This window comes from Grampus griseus, assembly GCF_964374135.1.
Source record: "Grampus griseus genome assembly, chromosome: 6".
In the NCBI taxonomy this organism is placed as follows: Eukaryota; Metazoa; Chordata; class Mammalia; order Artiodactyla; family Delphinidae; genus Grampus; species Grampus griseus.
In genome coordinates this window covers 956,910-962,000 of record NC_139000.1, presented here as the reverse complement: position 1 = coordinate 962,000, position 5,091 = coordinate 956,910, and positions in this window count along the sequence as shown.

The following is a 5,091-nucleotide window of genomic DNA, read 5'->3' as shown; positions in this document are numbered from 1 at the left end:
GTTCCCCAAGCACCTCGATTGTGTCAGAATTCGGTCTCCAAGCATCTCCCCTGTGGGTCTGTTGGGACGGTTCAGGATTTGCTAAGGCGAGTCCCAGGTGGGTCCTCCCTCAGGGCTGGTCTTTACTCCTGCATGGCTTACTGGTGGCTGGCTGGACGCCTGAGGGTCAGCAGGGTCTCTCCTCTCTGGCTGGACCAGAACCCCAGCCCCCTAGCCGTGCTTGGAAGCCCGGTCACGCTGCTCTGCACGTGGGTAGGGGGCTGACACCCGCCCACATTCTCTACCCTGCCCCAGCCGATGGAAGGAGAGGGGGAATCACACATCACAGTGCAGGTCCTGGGGTTAGAGAATGCAGGGTGACCCCAGGCACTGACGAGGCTGGGCTGACCTGCGGGTGTGAGCCAGGGGGGACCGGAGGGCAGCCGTGGTTGAGGGCCTTGGACCCAGTGCCCATGGATTTGAGTTTGGGGCAGTAGGGAGCCATGGGCGAAGGTAGACAGGCGCCGGCTGTGGTCACCTTTCATTTGAGAGGAGCTCTGCTCAGGGAGCCCGGCCTGGGGCTGCCTCTGGCTCTCAGGGACCAGAGAAGACCCTAGGAGTGTGGCAGATGGCGTCCCCGTCCCCCTACCCCCGCACCACCCCCAGGGCAGCCTGGCCTGCGGCCGACTCAGCCCCCTGCAGGGGGAGGTCCAGCCAGGGGTGGGCCAGACGTGGTCACAGTAAACCCAGGCCACCTGAGACTTGGGTTTGCTGTCCTTTTTAGGGCAGTCACAGAAAACACACCCCGCCACCCCCACCTGTCACCCCTCGGCCCCAGGAAAGACTTGGGGCAGCGGGTTTGGCAGTAGAGTTTATTCAGAGCAGGAGCCCGGGTGGGCAGGGCTCCCAGCATCCCGGATGGCGGCGGGGGCTCCCCTGGATCAGCTCCTGTGACACAGAAGGCCTGGGCCTCAGGGCGCAACCCGGCCTCCGAGGACCCTGGGGGGAAGTGGTTGGAGCCACGGCCAGGAGTGGGTGTCCTAGCTGTGTGGCCTGGGCCTCAGTTTATCTACCTGCAAAGCGGGGTAATTGTCCCAACCTCTCGGGGCCGTTGAGACAGAAGGGGTCGTGCAGCTGACGTGTTAGCACAGTGGGGGACCCGGGGAGCCCAAGAAGGAGCCCACAGGGCCTGCGCCTACCCCACCCCCCCCACAGGACCCTGCTGGATGGAAATGGGGGACGAGGGCCAGCCTCCGCCCCTCCCCCGCCCAGCCCTGCCCTCCCCTCCCAGCCTCCAGGGTCCCCTTCTGGCAGCCTAGTGTCACCACCCCAGAGGCCCAGGAACTAGAGCGAGCCGGGGCTCCCCTCAGGCCAGGACTCGGGTGGGGCTCAGACCGGGGAAAAGGCTTACCTCCCGGTAGGACGGGACAGCGTGAGGGGCTGCAGGACAGGTGCCCGGACTGCAGTCTCAGCGCAGCCTCTGTGACCAGAGGAGGAGCTGGCCCAGAGCAGACTGCTGACGGCCTCGACCCTCAGGCAGCCCCTCACGGCTCGGCCCACTGTCTGGACCTCTGCTCTGTCTGCCCCAGACAGTCCCACCGCCCCTCGGACCCCAGACTCCTCTTCCAGATGTGATGGGAAGGCCTGGTGGACGGAGCGCCAGCCTCAGAATGGGGGCAGGAACTCACCACCTAGCGCAGCAAGTTCACGTAGGTCACTGTGGAGAAGAGAAGACGGTGACGCGGGGAGATGGGTGCCAGGAGAGAGGCCTGCCCCGGGGGCCGGACACTCACGGTCCTTGGAGAGCAGCTGCACATCCCCTGCTGACAGCCCGTGCTCCACGGCCTTTACGAGGAACCTGTCCACGGCTCTTTCGTCGTGTTCCACCATCCGGCCTGTGAGGAAGGGTTGCCGCTGGCTGGGGGGCACAGGCGGAGACTGGAGCCACAGACACACTCCCTGCCCTGTCCTGTGCCCCTTTCTGCCCTACCCCGTCCCCCTCCCTGTCCTGTCCCTTTCCCTGCCTGTCCCGCCCACCCCATCCACCTCCTAGCCCTCTCCTGCCCCCTCTCTGGGCTGGGACAGGGCAGAGGCAGAGTAGAGACTCCCCCGTGGGCTCACTGTGAAGTTTCAGGACACTGTGGGCCTTCCCTCCTTTGTGGAAGACAGTTCATGATGCTGGACGTCTCGTAGTCCGTGGCCACCACAGTGACCTCTTTGCCTCCTGGGAAATGAACCAAACACAGGCCTCCCAGGCTCTGGGTGGGGACCTCCCACAGGCCACGCCCCCGGGCCCACCCCCGCCTTGTAAAGGACACACACACGGTGGGCAGGGAACCCGGCTGACCAGGACAGGAAGACGTCTGATCGACATTGTCAAGGATTTCAGAGAGGAAGTCCTGGCAGCTGAGGCCAGAGCCTGGGGGCTGGAGGCGGTGGCTGGGGGGCTTCCGCACGGGCTTTGCACTGAGCCCCATGCCGAGGGCTCTGGGCCGGGTGACCAGTAGCACCCCACTGAGGCCGGGTCCCCACGGGAAGACCCTCGGTGCCCGGTGTGACTGAGCAAGGGCCGCATGTGGCGGGACACAGCGTCCCCACCTGGTCCAGTCCGCAGGGAAGGCACGGCGAGAGGGCCCCAGCCTACCGGGCACCACGTTGGCCTCCAGGCTGAGCGGAGCGCAGGGCCCCCGCAGGCAGCTCTTACCAGACTCCATAGGAAGCTCGAACTTCCCGGGGGCGACCCCTTCACAGCCTGGCTCTTCTCCTCCACACAGCGCTCGTGCTGCAAGGAGCAGACGCCTGTCAGCCCAGCAGCCTCCAACCCCGCCACGCCATTGCTCTGGACCAGGGGCAGCCCCGAGACCACCCAGGAGCCCCCAGCCTCCCGGCCGGGCAGGAGGAGACCGCCCTCTGGGAACAAACTTCTCCTGCAGTGAAAGTGTGCCCACCTCTGAGGATCAGACTCGGGGTCCTCGGAGGGGCCAGAGACACCTCCCCAGCCCATACACGTTCTAGGGGAGGTGGCCAGGCCGTGGGCGTGCGAGCCCGCAGACAGCATGGGCTCATCCACAGTGCCTGGGCTGGGGCAGCCTCGCAGGGAGGCCCCGACACCCGGCAGGGAGGGGTCCCGGGCGGTGGGGCCAGAGGCCGAGCCCCAGCCCGCACTGGCCCCGAGGCTGAGGGTCACCTCCTCCGCCGTCTTAGAGAATGACGGCCCCCCGCACTCCTGCTCTGCTCTGCGGACCCCTCATCTGGAAAGGGTTGTACCCCCGGTGTCCTTCGGCCCAAAACCCACCCTCATCCCAGCAGGGTGACCGCGTGGCATAGGGGAGAGAGGCGCCACTCACTGGTCAGACACGGAGGTCAGGGCCAGGGGGGGCCCCTCCTTCTGCGCCATTACGGCCCCCATCTTCTTCATCCGGGGCGAGCCCTGGGGCTCCAGGTTGGAGCGGAGGCAATCTCGTACCAGATACCTGAAAACTGGGGAGATGGAGAGCTGGAGGGGGGCTGCCCCGGGGAAGCCGCAGCCGGGATCAAGGGCCACCCCCCCGACCACAGAGCAGGGCAGTGGTCTGGGAAATTCCAGGGCCCCGCACGCTGCGGAGCTAGCAGGGGGCTCCAGGGGCAGCAGGTCCTGCAGGGTCTCCCAGGCTTGCCGGGACGGGCCTGTCCCCAACGGCAGGCGCCCTGACCCGGCCACCTGGGCAAAGTCGAAGTCCTTCAAGCTCAAGTCCTCCTCACCGTCCGCCAGCGCCAAGAACAGCCCCAGCAGGGCTGCGATCACCTCGCCCCTCATGTCTGGCAGGCAGGGGCTGGGGCCAGCTCCCCAAAGCTGCAGGACACGGGCCTCGGCACCAGTCCAGGCTTATACCCTTCCCTGTGGGCATCGGGGAAGGCACAGGCTGGCTTCATTATGCAGTCCGGCAGCTCACGCGGCTGCCTGCCCACCAGCCGGCGGGGCCAGACCCGAGGGGGACCCACCCGTGGGGCGCGGGTGTCGCCCAGGTTCCCTCCTGTGTTCATTCGCCTGATCCGCTCGCCTGCAGGCTGGGCCCCAGGCCGCCCAGGTGCTCAGACCACGTCCCGTGGCCAGAGGGGCCTCCAGGGCCCCCAGGCTCCAGGGTGAGGGGATGGGACCTGAAAGGGCACGACGTGCTCTGGGAAGCACTTTGGGAATGTGTGCTGAGGGAGCTCGGCGGGCAGGGCCCCTCACAGCACCAGGACCCGGCAGCTGCCCGGAAGGCTCCAGCAGGAGCCTCAGCAGCTCCCAGTACCCGGCCCACCCGGGAGCCCCAGGCATGCTCAGGACGTGGGCGCGTGCGCCCTGGGGCCTGCCGGCTGAGTAGGCGTGGGCCCGCTCAGTGGGGCAGCACCAGGGACATGGGTGCCCACGCGACGCTGACTCTGTGTAGCCCAGCCCCCCCGGGCTGCGGGCAGCGAGGAGCGGGCCGGGATGTCCTGACGCCTCCAGCCCTGCTGGCCGGCTGAGTCCTTTGAAGGAGCCCCACGCTCAGCGATTGGCCAACCAGCAGCATCCTGCCGCCCAGACGGCGGCCAGAGGCAGCCCCGCCTGCTGGTACTCGCTTCTCACCCACAGCGTCGTGCCCCCAGGCGGGGACAGCGTCTCCCCATCTTACGGGTGAAGAGCTTCCTGAGCAGAGGGCGGAAGGCACTTGTCCGAGTCCACGCAGCAGACACGCGGCGGCCCTCCTTTGCCCTTGACCCCACCCCACCTCCAAGTGCCACAGCCGTCCTCACAGGTAGACCGGCCGGGTGAGGGCTTCCCAGCACACAGCAGACAGCAGCCAAGTCAAAGGGGTGGGGGAGAGACAGAGGAACAGAGACCGAGAGAGAGATAGACACGGAGAGGCCGAGATAGAATACAAGGGGGCAGGGTGGGAGAGAGGCACACGGAATGCGGAAACGACTCTTGGGGTCCCGGCTCCAAGGAGAGCTGAGCGGTTGTGCCCCTGCAGATGGAGCAGGGCCTCACGGTGCTCAACTCACCCCACCTCCTCATGGCAGAAGCTCCTCTGTTGTCCCCGCCACCCCCACCTGTCACCCCTCGGCCCCAGGAAAGACTCGGGCAGCGGGCTTGGCAGTAGAGTTTAT